Here is a 14,385-nt window from a genome sequence, read left to right as displayed (position 1 = left end):
TATATATTTTTAATAACGTACCAATCATCCCCCCTCACGGTTCTGGAAACAGGTCAAGAGCCTGTTGCCAAGGCAGGTATGGGTTGGCAGGCAGACTAGGGTCACCCTGGATATTTTGGCTTTCCTTTTCGAGGATGGCAGGTTGGAATACCCTGACTTTTTCATCTATTATCTCGCAGCGCAACTTCAATATGCCACTTGGTAGTAGCATCCATCATATGAGCTCCCACATTTTAAGCTGGAAAAAGTGATAGCCAGGCCAGGCGACTTGAAAGGGTCGCTTTGGGGGAGATGGTGTAACCTGACAAAGGGAGAAGTGCATCAGATTGCTGTTACAAGTTGGGCCTGAGAAAGAGCTATAGCGGTGGGCTCTGAGTTTCAGTCCGGACTATGCTATGTATGGGGTTCAAGGGGTTGGGATAACTCACGAGGCAGTGTTTAAGACTCACTTTCATAGACTTGGTGTTCATACTCTTGGAGATGTGGTACATGAGGGCAAATTCATCTAATGGGACATGTTGAAAGAAGGGGATCCCTGGAACACAGTGACAATGTTGTTATATTTTAGACTAAGGGAGACTCTCTGTGCAATGTGACCAGGTTTCCCAGAGGCGCTGAGGCAATCCCCCTTGGTTCATTTTGTGGTGGCACCTCCTGGAACCTCCAAGACTGTAGTGCCCCTCTATAGGTTGATAAAGGTGCAGCGAGGGAAGGGGCATGCTACATTCAGGGCAAAATGGGAAACGTCCTTGGGGAGGGTACTACCGGACTGGCGAAAGATATGTTTATTGTCACGGACGATAGCACTGAATAACAGATACCATCTCATACATTTCAAATTCTTACACCAAACATATTACTCCCCTGCACAATTAAAGAAATACTATCCCCATAGGTCCTTGGCATTCCCAAGGTGCAAGATGGATCCGGCGGATTCTAGGCTTTAGTGGTGGCAAGAACTTTAGTGGCCAAAGCATGGAAGAAACAGATGGCTCCTTCGGTACAGGGATGGTTATCAGCCCTGAATTCATGTGAGAGACGAGAAACAGTGTACGCCTCTATGCTACTCGGTGGAAGTAGGCCTTTGGACTATTGGCCTCGATGTGGTTTCCGATGTGGCTGATGACTAAGATGTGCCAACCCAGAAGCTGAATACCCACCCAGCCCACTGATGGGGCAGGGATGCGAGTGAGGGGCAGATTGCGCATAGTCAAATGACAAATGAGGAGGGTTGATGGACTGTAGTGGATTTTGTTACAGTTGCATGGAGGAGCCACCCGTGCAGTAAAGTTTGGAGAGTTGGGGAGAGGGGGCCTACTGTGCAATGGTTTGGCACATATCCATACATGCGTGAGATGTTTCAAAGTACTGATGGTTGGGGGTGGGGTGGGGTGGGATTGTGTTGGGGTGGGGGAACTATGTTTTCTTTTTCTGGAACTGAATGTAACTAGTTGATGTTTGCGATGCAACATGAGAAAAACAATAAAGAGAGTTACGAAAAAAGCAAGGCCAAAAAAGAATAGACTTTACGTACCATAGGCATGGTGCAGTAAAATAAGATTCCCAAGGATGTAGCCTTGTCTGAAGTTCTAATATTTCCCTGATCCTGCATTGGTGAGGGATTATGGGAGTAGTAGCTGAGGACATCTGTAGAGCTGCAAGTGGCAGAGCCCTGGCCTAACACCTTCACGCGGATTACGCCAGCACAAAGTTCCCGCTAGAGCAGGAAGTCCACACAGGAAAGATGGAAATGAAACCATTTCGGATGGATTGAAACAATGCGCTCCCCAGCGGAATGTAACCTCTCGGTGGAAACTCCAGGGCGGGGTCCCTGCACCGAGGTTACATGTCTCCATGAATCAGAACGTGTGGGTGCAGAGGAAGCACATGCACAAAGTATTTTGTACTGTGCACCGTGTCCACATCCTTTAGAATGAGGCTGTGTGCCTGTGCCTCTGACATGGAACCCGCAGGATGCAGTTCTGAATCGGAAGATGTATTCCCGTTTAATAGACGGGGTACCCATGAGGGAGCTAAGCTGGATGTCCGAGGAGATAATAGCAATTTCAGTACAGCAACAAACAGAATAGGAAGAGGAGACCTGGGAGCTCATTACAGACACTTTGCACTGGCGCGTGTGCAAACTTGTACATTCTTGGCACTAGAGAAAAGATTGCACTAGTGCAAAAAAAGTATTCTTTCAATGTGATTTTGGACCTGATCAATGTGTCAATACACACATTTTGCCCTGGTACAAAGATCCATTCAAAGAATGCAATGTTTACACTGAGACAATCTTTGCCCTGATGCTAATAGCATGTGCACTGGTTTCTGCAAAGAGGCGCCAGAAGTGGTAACATTTGAGCAAGCACTGCTACAACTTAACATCATTGTAAAAGGACATGCAAGTGACATTTATCTGAGATGGGAAATTGAACAACATTTTCAGGGAAAACCCTCTAATTGCCTACAAAGAACCGTAAAATCTGGCGCAGGGCATCACCCCAGAAGCACATTTCCAGTGAACCAAGAACAGATGAGACGTAGAACATAGCCCTTTAATGATAACAGAGTTGCCCTTGGTTGTCAAGTAATAGACACAGGCCTCATTACGAATGCAGGGGTGAAGTAAATGTGTGGAGGTTATTCCATTACTGCCATTCTTTTGCGGTCATGGAATTACTGCCAATTTCCAAGATTGAAAGTGAAGTGGAAGGTTTACCTCCAGCATACAGCAAAAGGTCAATCCTCCACTTTACCCAAAAATCGTCCCATTTACCGCATTGGATTTACAGGCTGCGGTAAATCTGACAAACACCATATGGAGTCATATGGATTCCAAAAATGGGGATTAACACTGCCTTACCTACACTGGTAATCCTGTGGCAAATCCACACAACGCAGTGGGAGTACAAGTGAATGAGTTTGACGGGAATTCCAATGGGATTACTGGAAAACTCGTAGTGAGGCCCATTAGCCAGACTTTTTGATGTTACCTGTACATGCTACCACTATAATTATTACAGGCAAGATTGATCCTCGTGTCACCAGCGTACATCTGGAGCAGCACATAGTGCTGTTAGATTATTTGTGCATCCATGTGTGCTTTAAATAGCATGAGTGAAAGGGCGGTGCACTCAGGCAAGCTGCATAAAACCTTTCACCTGGAGTACTCAACTGGGTCAAATCGCCTTTGTTGGCCTTTGGAGTGATTTCGGAGCAATGAGCGGACCTGCGAATGGGCAGTTTCTGAGATTCATGTACAGTTTATTATCCCTTTGAACAGAATGTTATGGGCCTCAGTGTCATGGGCTGCTCTATGTATGAGCAGTGTCATTGCTGTGTGGGGGTCTTGGTCTAGGGCAGTGGTCTTCAAACTATGGGGCTGGCCCGAGGGCGTCCAGGGGAGGTGCGTAAATAGTAATTTTACTCAAGGGGGAGCTTGGTATAAAAATGTTTGACTACCACTGGACTAGGGGTATGCTACGGTCTTCACTGGTGTTTCTACCTGCTATTTCCAGTCTTCTCATCGCACTGAAGCTGCACTCGCGTTTATGGAGAAGTTTTTGGTATGAACCTGCAAAAGAAAATGAACTTGCAGTGTTAAATATATGATATAGAAAGGTGTACCAATTCTTTCACCACACAATGTGTACATCAGTCCCAGCTCTACAGATTCAAGAGAAATAACTGTGAACACCTCGTTTTATGCATACAAAGCACAAATAATGTCCCCTCTTAAATCCAGATTTTCTCAAACATGACGCTCCAACAAAAAGCTTTGTAAATGCAAAAGGTGACGGGGATACTTGTTGTCCATCACAGGCGAGGAGCCATCCACCTTCCTTTGCTGTCAGCCTGGGTCCATCTAGAAATAGCCATGCAACTCATGTCAAATCCCCCGTGTTAATAATATCTCACATTAAGAACGGAGGACTTTCTAGAATCGGGGTCAAGTGGAAGTCTTCACGAGAATTTGGGTCACAAATGGAGGCTAGTGTTACATCATTGCCTCCCAACATCTCTCTGGCCAAGGCTTAGCTACCTTTCTGGTAATTCTTGGAATCTAAGCTGAAACGGTCAGCGAGATAACAACTCTTCTTGAATTTAAAATTCGAAAAACCTGGCTATTTGAATTTCATTGATCATTCTTATCCCTATCAACCCTCCTTTCTTTTATCTTTGTTTCGTTTCGAGCGCTGAGAAGTCTTATTGTCATAGCACCTATTTGTAGTGTTGTAACGGAAATAAAAGAATTAATATCTCAGATATCTAAATTTTGCATAAACGGTTTTTGTTGGTCAGTCTCAGGTTTCATAATCTACATCAATAGTTAAGCATTCTATGTGGGCAGGCCGGGTGGCGAGACAATGGAGCCATTTTTTGTGCAATACATAGGCATTGATTTATCATGAACGCAAAGCAACACTTTATCTAAATTCATGTAAACCCAAACCACGCCTAAAACTTTGCAATACGATTTTGCGACAAACGTGTTATATGTCAACATTAGCATCTAGATAGCCATTTATGATCGTCTATAAGCATGTGATCTAAAAAACAAACATCTGTCTCTTTTTAAGTGAATCTGAACCTGGTGTAGCTTTCTTCAGTGCAAAAGGGCCCTTTCACACTGATGTTGCCAAGTGTTCACACAAGTCTGAATACCTTCTCGGCAGAGACTCCCAGTTCAGCTCTATCAGTAGAAGTGGCTTCCTGACTCCTAGTTCAGCTCTATCAGTAGAAGTGGCTTCCTGACTCCTAGTTCAGCTCTATCAGTAGAAGTGGCTTCCGCTAAAGCTGCCACACTCCCATGCAACCCTGCATCAAAACATTCTCTTAAAGAGAAAAAAATGTTCTCATCAAAAGAAAATCCTCAAATACTCAATAGTGTATTGCCACCCCAAAAACACTCTTCATAACTTCAGCCCATGCCCCCACACGCTCACATTGGCGCCTGGAAACACTTTTTGCTGTATAGTGCGCCTTATAAATATTTAATAAATAAAAACATTGTGTTGGGGTGTACAAAGACACACAACAAGTATGCCACAGACTTAAAACCTCTACAACCTTCAAAACACAAGCACACATTGCTGTCACTAACAGCACTACTAAAGCAGACAATATTGGCCCCAAATGACATTTAATGGCATATCATACCACCTGCATCATGTATAACAGAGAGGTATATATGCAGAGTATTACCAGAGGAGCCCAGAAACCCCCTAAAAGAGGCACAGCCTCTACAACCTGCAGGAAAGCTCATAGGTTTGCTGTCAGAGGTCCAAAGGCTGCTCTGGCAGAAGCCTAAGGGCTGTATTCTCAACAGAGAATGTACATAATGAATGGTACCCTAACATGGGAGTGTTCAGTGTCAATGACTTTTCTCTACTATAGAATTATCGCATTATGGTAGCATCTAAGGGACAAACAAGCCTCCATGCTTCAAGGGTACGCTAGGGCACATCTCAAACCCATTGCGCTACCACTCCAGGATTAAGTTCAGTCCCTTCCGGTAAGTACTAGTAATTGCCGGTCATAGGTCAAAGTTTCGAAAACGAAAGGCACAAATGCCTTTTTTTCGACAGTAAAAGGACCGAAAAAAAGGATTGATTTATTTATTTTTTATGGGAGGGTTCCCCCCCAGCTCCCTGTTTTCTCTTTATAAAAACGTTTTTTATGCATGCTAAACTAAAAAAAAATATATAAATAAATAAATAATAAAACATTTCAATCCTTTTTTTTCGGTTCTTTTGTTTCTGATCAAAAGGTAATTCGACCCTTTGCAGTCGAACCTTTGACCAGACACCGTAATTGCCCACACAGGTATAGGCTCATTCACAGGAGCATTAAGTGTTTGCCTATATCTGTATCAGCGCTTTCCTTTCATTGTTCCACACTGGCTCTACATGAAAACCAACACAAACTACATCCCTATCCCTTATTCCCTTTCTTACCTGTACACAGGCCCCCAGATAAGGGTCATACCACTCCTTTGTATGCATTAAGATACTGTAAATGTGACACCTTTTATCTTTCTGTGAGGATCATGCAGGCATTAGTTGAGAACATAGGGCAGTGCAAGGCCAGGTCGCTTGACAGAAACCAGAACATCTTGATTTGTATCTGCATGGATGAAATTGCATGCGGTAGAGAAGCAGTCTGAAAACAAGGCATTTGCTCTCTGAGCATGCACATTTAGGCTTTCAGAAAGAAACGTTGCACAGTGAGATAATTCATTGTTTCTTTTGTTTAACATCTGCTGTGTTTGTGTTTGTAGATATCTTGGAGAGGAGGACTATGCTGCTGCATGCATATTTTTTTCCTAGTATGTTAGAGATCCAACAGTAATAAAATGGAAAACTTAGTTACCATTGGGAAGTATCCTTTATGGCAAACAGATCATGCTTTTTTAAGTGAATGCATGGTTGCATTGCACAAAAGTATTTTTGAGAGTTGCTGCGCTGTGTGCATTTATCATCAAGATGCATAATATATGCTGTGTGTTCATTTATATTAATGTGTAGGAGAAGGTTTTCTACAAATGAAATACATTGTTTGAAGCCTGACATCATTGCTACACAACTCTGTTTTGTTAATAATGTGCTATATTCATTTTGAAGTTTAGTCCTGTTTTGGTTGCCTGTATCATACATTTTACACTCTTGTGGAGGCATATCATTTTTACTTTTAGCATTTTATTAACATGCTTATTATAAAAAGGGTCTAAAATACTTGCACCTCAAAACATTATGGGAGGCACAGATGAGTATGGAATGTCTAGTTTAAACATCCACTAACTTTAACTTGGAACCAATGTGATAAATGGTACTAATTTGTCAGCAGCAACAAGGCCCTTGCTCAAACGTGAGTGACTGGTGTAATGACAATCACAGGGTTCATAGAATTTTTCAGATATTCAAGACTACAGTTTTAACATTCAAAACCTGGCACTACAGCCTGTATAACTGGTGTTACAAAAAAATGAAATGGTTTAATTTCTAACTGAAGAGATGTCCCTCCATAGGAAATCCAGATAGGTATTTAACTTTATGTAGTGGTTCACCCAGGCTTCCTTAAACTTCTAAGCACAGTGATTATTATTGCCTCAATGGATAAGTTACCAACTTCTGAAGGAGGCTAGGCTAACTGTCCCGCCAACATTTGACGATGAGATTCTTTGAATGTAAGGTAAGATCAGGGAATTAGTGCTCGTCTGTTCCATTGGTGAGAGGGTGCTACGGCACTCTGTGTTTTATTTGATAATTGTGAGAGAAAGCTGCTTTTCTGTCACAATTTGGACTGCTTATGCATGAGAATAATTTCCATACAGTTAAATGTTTGCATGCATCAGCTGGATGTCACATACTTTTTACTCACCTGTGAAAGAGAAAACTCATTTTTACACCCTTGAAATCGCATTTACTCTCAAAGTTTAAAAAGAATGAGTAAAGTACTACCACCTCAAAAGCTTATCTGGAGTACTGCATGTACAAATCTTTAATGTGTGCATAACCTGTATCATTCTTTACCATTCCCTGCTGTCCTTTTCTATTCTGTAGCCGATAAAGGTCTGAATATCACTAATTGGGGGCACAATATGCAGCAACCCTCTGTGCTCATAGACCACTAAGGTGGTGACTGGTGCAGTATAAAAACCACTTAACATAACTGCAGTACATAGTACGATATATGAAAAAGATCAAAGACCTCATACACCCGTAAATCAGGATCAACTAGACCTTCACATCCTTCCATATTTACCTGGTTCACCGACTATCTGTGTACATGACTCATAAGTATGCATAAAGGTTTTGAACTTACTTATTATTTTGAATACTAGAAACCAAAAGAAGGGAATTTCAAAAACTTTTGCACTGTTGGACAGAAAAACTTCAAAACTTTAAGAAACTTCAAGATTTTCTCTTTGCAAAATCATTGATTTGATAAAAGCAAATAAATAAAAACAATTTAAAAAAATAAAAATAAGTATGCATATTACACAAAACCCGGCATATACTAGACATTACCTCAACTTATAGAATAACAGATGTAAGACTCATCCCAAAAACAACAAAAAATAGTGCATTGTACACGGACGTCCACTTGTACAACGTTTCAGACAACCTCAAACGAAGCAAATATGACTTGGGGATAACGAATGCAGAAAATCACTAGGCTACAAAAATACACCACCACAACGTACATACTGCTTACTACTGGGATGTTTGATGTGCCATGTATCCTACATCAAACCCTAGCATGTAACCTTAACTACAACCCCTTAGACAGTTTGAAAAACCTACCTACCAACTAGTGAATAATTCATCACAACTGGCTGTACAATAAGCAACCAATGCAGTTAGGAGACATATCAAAACAGCACATGAAGAAGGTGTTACCCCAAATAATGATTCAATAGAGATCAATGCATATCTGCTATAAGATTTCTCATTATGATATTTACAGCTGCTCTTCTGTTTAAAAACATTCAGCCTCTGTTCTTTGCTATCTCCAGACTGCCCTTTGTGTAAGTGACAATTATGACATTTGGATATCAAGAGGCCTTTCGCATATTTTGTAATCCTTCCTAATCGTAAACAACTGTGCAACCCCTATTTAGTTTCTGCTTCTAGACCATTAGGGGCACCATACCTTAACATTGAGGTCTACCCCCCTTCCAGTTTCAAACCAACCTGACAATCGTTGGTCTGCTCCCTGTTTTTCTCCCCTGATTGCTTGTAGATCCCGGGCTGCCTAATTACATGCCCCTCACCTCACTGTCAGATCCCCCTCTCCGTTGTTTTTCATCATTTGCAATTGCAATCTGCTTTCTTGTAGTGCCCCTATGACTTGCTTCCCGAAGCTAGGTTCACACTCATTAGTACCTGGCGAGGGGGGTGTGGTGGCCTCCCAGCCAATCAGGAGGCACATGGTAGAACCCCAATCTGTGCCTCCTCAGAGCTGTAGGCCACCATCTTCCCTTGCTGGGAATCAGGTAAGTGCGCTCCCCGTGTCCCCTTCACCCCCGCCCTCACCGCTGTTTTCCACATCTCCAATCCCCCCTGGCCACCACACCACTTACCTGGTGCTGCCTTGCCCTCGCCTGCACCAGGACCAGTAATGTTCCTGGCTCGTCCCCCTCACACCAATGGTCACAATGGAAAGAGAGAAGAGACTGCAGGTAGTTCCCTTCTTCTCAATCTATGGCTGCCATCTTGATTTGTAGTTTTTTCTGAAGATGAGAAACAGCAAACACGCTGTTTCTCAACTTGAAAAAAAAAACACTATTGGTACCCCTGTGCAACATACTGGGGTTCTAATAGCAATATAACCCTTGCAGGGGGGCATTACCTGACTGTCAATCCCCCATATTGCTTAAATAAATACCCTAACAACAATAATAATAATATCACTTTTGCAAATGCACTTTTTACATTTTTATCTGTGTACAAAACGAACTGCAAAAGCTAAGCACTAATGTTGACCACAAAGCACAAATCAAATATATACGTATTACAACTTCACATATTTCCGATTTCTGAGTAGTTCCACAAATTGCACTATCACCATTTCTGGCATCTTGGCGAAAACTAGATAAGTGGTAGCAGGTGCTTTGTAATTCGTGACCAGTATAATTTTAATTTACAAATAAAAAGGCTGAATCGTATAATTAAGTCTTCAACTTCTTCTGAGAGAGAAGATCGAAGGAAGATCGTGAGGACAGCGGAAGCGTGTTCCACAGCATAGGACTGAACAAAATAACCACATTACGCCACCAAAGGAACAAACCCCAAGCAGATGCGAGGTGGAGGAGAATAGAGCTCTTTTTTTATTTTATTTTTTTATTGTATTTGGTTAAAAAAATCCATAGAAAAATATAGACAAACCTTTACAATATAATATATTAATAATCTTCAAATTCCATTCATACAGAAGAAAGCAAAATCTAATAACCCTAAAGAAAAACAAAAAAAAGAGAAAAAACAAAAAAAAAACAAAAAAAAAACAGAAGGCCCAGAGGCAAATCTCCCTCCCCCCATTTAGAGAGGGAAACTATACCTGTGGAGAGAGCAAGTACCACCGCCTCTATAGTAAGGTGTCCGCGTCATTGCTCCCCTTCACGATTGTGGCCCCCTTCCTTTTTTTACCTCTGGGTCTTTTAAAACGTTCCTACCTGCCGGGGTGCTGTTTTGTGTTAATGAAAAATTATCCGCCTAGAAACCTGATGACACTAAACCACCCTCTCTCGATGTTCAATATTATTTTAGAGAAAGAGGTTTAGTGCCCTTAATACCTCCACCACTGCTGCTGTCAGTTGGACTTCTTGCCCTGATATTATTCTGAACCACATACTCTTTAATAATAAGCATTCCCTCCTTCCAACAAATCTTCCAAGCTTTTTTTCCCTTAGGGACCATGTCCCTGCGCACTCCATTAAGAGATGCCGTAGGGACTGATTTGCTGGGGCCTCACAAACTTTGCAGTATTTTACCGCCTTGGCACCTTGCTTTCGAATTTCTAATATTGTCATGCATCATGTCCACATGCCCGCTAGACTCCCCGCAGCACGCCCTGCAGCACGTCCAATCCCAACATCCGGTATGCATGTAGGACAGGGGCTGTGTGAGCAGTTTGGGGTCCATACCGTGCAGCACAGCAGAAGTCACATTCGGTCCCGGTTGTATCCATTTCTGCATTGGCAACTGCCGTGGTGAATTGGGTCAGGCAGAGTCAGGCGGTCACGTTCACTTCTGGATCACGTGACAAGGAGATCCCGATCACATGATTCTGTGTTGGGTAATGTGACTAGGAACCAAACGGTATAAAAGCAGAATTCCTGTGACCACACATCGCTTCACAGCTGTTCTTCACGACTCTGTTTGGCGTTTGGTCTTCAATCTTGATTCCTGGATTACTCGAACTCGGACCTCGAACTACGGACTTCTTTTGGCTTTTCCCTTCGGATTTGGCACTTTTCCTTGTGGACATCTGGCTGTTTTTGACCTCGGAACATTCATCCCGGACTTCTTTTGGTTCTTCCCTGGATTGATTTTCACTTCTCACAAACGTACGTACATCCACGTCTTCCACATCAACAAATGCAGGTGGGCTCAGCAACTGGTGACTACTCTGACCACCATCCCAAGTCACCATCACCATTACCATCATCTGAAGGTGCTGCTCACGCGCCCCCACGTAGTTGTATCTCAGGCCGCTGTATGGTTAGCAGCGACCTTATTACCACACATCGGTAAGCTTCTTCCTGGACAGTACTATTCCGTTCTGTATACTTCAACTGTGATTGTTTGTACTAATAATTGTTTGCCTTACAGCGGCCTTTGGGTTTCCAGTGCTACGTGGTTCAGGCGTTCCAGCATCTCCCACCTGTGGCCTCAAGGATCGCATAGAGAGTCATATTATCTCTCCCTGTGTGGTACTTGGGGACGGAGGCCCCTCTAATCTTCACGACAATCAAGTCTCGACAAATATCTCCCCAGTGGGTAGTATGTTTAACCTAACCCTAAGAAGATGTTCTTGATCTTACTATCTGTAAATTTTACCAGATATTTTGGAAGGAAACCTAATTTATTATCAAAGACCAGAAACAAATTCTTTGGGCTAGATGTCCTAACTTTGGTGATGGTATCTATCCAGTCCATAATTCCAGCTCTCGGTTTACCTTCAAAGGGTTTCCAATCAAGGATTCTAGATTAGATCTAAACCTACTTTAGCTAGTTCTAATTCCACTCTCCATTTAAGATTCTGCAGCTCACCCGATTTTGAGAGATCAAGAAAGTGCCTTAATGTCCTCATACAATGAGTCAGATTTCGGACTGATGATCTCTCTAAAGAGTGAGAGCAGCTTCCAGTTTGCCTTACAACCTAGGGAATTTAACCCCAATTCGTACCCAAAATGCCACCCAGGGGTACTCCAGGGTAAATTTAGAGCTCCCTTCCATATTCTGCCCTCCAACAATGACCACTTAAAGTTCCAAAGTTGTGGTTTGGCTTCTAAGCCATATAGAACTTTTGGCACAATTTTATCAGAATAGTACTTTCTCATTGGAACAATAGAGAACCTACAGTACTTGGAGTGGATTTTTTTTAGGTGGGGAACTAGTGAGAGCCCTTTATTCACAAGATCCTGTTCGGTCTTATAGGTTGCTGGGCTCACATAGACCTTGTACCCCAAATAAACCAGTTCTTCAACTCGCGGGATTACTTGGCCATCTAGCACCCAGCATTTAAACTTGATCTTCCTCAAAGGAGGTTTAAACACCATGATCTTTGACTTAATTTGGTTGATTTCTAGGCCGTTAGTTGCAGCATAGTCGCCCAGCCCATTCAGCAATCGCTGAAGGCCAATGGCAGTTTTATCTAACAGGACAATGTTGTCAGCGTAAGCCAGCCAGAAGATCTTCCTACCGTTTAGTACCGGGCTGGCTATAGCAGACCGCATCAGATGTTCCGCCACATCCGCTAGGAATAGATTGAAGAATGTGGGAGCTCCCAAATAACCCTGTTTTACCCCCTTTCCACTGGTTTTGAATCCGATAGGTGCCCTTTATTATCTAATCGCACCCTCACTGTGTTCCCCTTATGAAAGTCTATAATCATCATTGAAAGCAGATTTTCCAGGATTCCTTTCCCCCTTAGCTTATGCCACAACTTTGACCTATCAATCTGGTCAAAGGCCTTTGAAAGGTCAATCCAAGCACTGTATAATGGTTCACCCCCTTTGGCTGGATGGGATTCACTGAGCATATTTAACACAATGCCATTCAGTGCCGTTGACAGTCCTTTTCTAAAACCTGTCTGGAAACAGCAAATAATCTTCTCCCCGTCCATCCAAGCCAATAGCTGATTCAACAGCAGTCTCATAAAAAAATTGCTTTCAATATCAAGGAGGGCGATAGGACGATAGTTTGATGGATTTGATCTATCACCCTCCTTGAAAAATGGTATTACCAAAGCAGTTTTCCAAGATGGGGGAGCTGTCTTTTCCGCAGAATCTCTTTATAAAGCTGTTTTAATATTTTTGACCAGAGTAGTGGCTCTCTTTTGAGAATGTGATATGTAAGGCCGTTTGGGCCTGCCGCTCTCAGGGATGAAGCCTTATTTATAATATCCTCAATTTCCACTTCCTCCAAGCATAGCTCCCACCCCTGATCTAGCAGCCTACAGTCTATCTCACCCTTTGCTTTCTTAAATATCCCTGTAAAATGGATTATCCATTCTCTCTTAGGGACCAGATTGCAAAGGGAGCTGTTAGTACTGACCAAAAACTTCTCGAGTTTGACTCTGAGACCAACTTCAGCATTTTATCCCCGTCGCGTTGTTGGTGGATACTTTTTGACTCTTTGCCCAAGCTTTATATTTGTTTCTAAGCACTTTACTTCACCATTATACTCTCCCTGGTTCAGTTTTAAGGCCTTAAGATTGCAGATATTTTTTCTCAGGATCCGCTTTCTTGCCCACATTTCCTCATCAAAGCTGTGTACATGCTTATAATGTATTTTATCTGTAGGGAATTTTGGGGGAACCAGTGCCCAGATAGCAGTAACAAACTCTTCTGGTTGACAGAGCTCTCTGGCTATATGGGCAGGGATATTATGCAGTTTTCTGTTTAGCTCCGTTCCCCCTTGGCCGTACTTTACTAATCTTAGTTTCCCCTTCGAACCAGACAGCACTTGGTTATATATTGGCTTTGTGGATAGCGGCAATTTTGTGAATGCCAGTTCTAATCTCGAATGATCACTTCCCCCCTCCTGTTTTACCTCTAACCTTGGGGAGTAGGCGAACATTCCCTCGCTGATGAAGACATAGGGCCTCATTCCGAGTGCGGCGGTAAGGGGTTAACGGCACCGGTAAGGATGCCGGTGCCGTTAACCCCCTACCGATGCATTCTGAGGTCTCTTAGCGGGAGCCGCTAACGGACCAAGGAGCTAATAACGGGTCCGCTATTTGCGGGCCCGTTATTAGCTCCTTCCCCATTCCCATTGAGCCCTACGGGAGCTCGAATGGGAATGGGGAATGATTTTCGGAATGGGGATTTACCGGGTCTGCAAAGGTCGGAATTTCCCGGTAAGACCCCATTCCGACACCACGGATCCAGACACGGGTTTGGAGGCAGCCATGGTGCTATTAGCAGCATGGCTGCCTCCAAACTCGTAATGACCCCCATAGTCTAAAACAGAGGCTGAGTTGCCTCTGTGCCACGTCATGCGGGGAGCCCCGCCTCCCTGTGTCACATCAATTACCATTCTCAGGTCCCAAATATCCATAAATTCGAGCCAGGCCCTCCCCTTCTTAGATAATTTCTGTAGCCCACCACCCTTGGTTCCCTTTCCTTGAAGAACACACTCAGCTTTGAAATCC

The sequence above is a fragment of the Ambystoma mexicanum genome, chromosome 6q (assembly GCF_040938575.1).
Source record: "Ambystoma mexicanum isolate Mex_15411 chromosome 6q, UKY_AmexF1_1, whole genome shotgun sequence".
In the NCBI taxonomy this organism is placed as follows: domain Eukaryota; kingdom Metazoa; phylum Chordata; class Amphibia; order Caudata; family Ambystomatidae; genus Ambystoma; species Ambystoma mexicanum.
The sequence above is the reverse complement of the archived record's forward strand: the minus strand, read 5'-3'. Positions refer to the sequence as shown.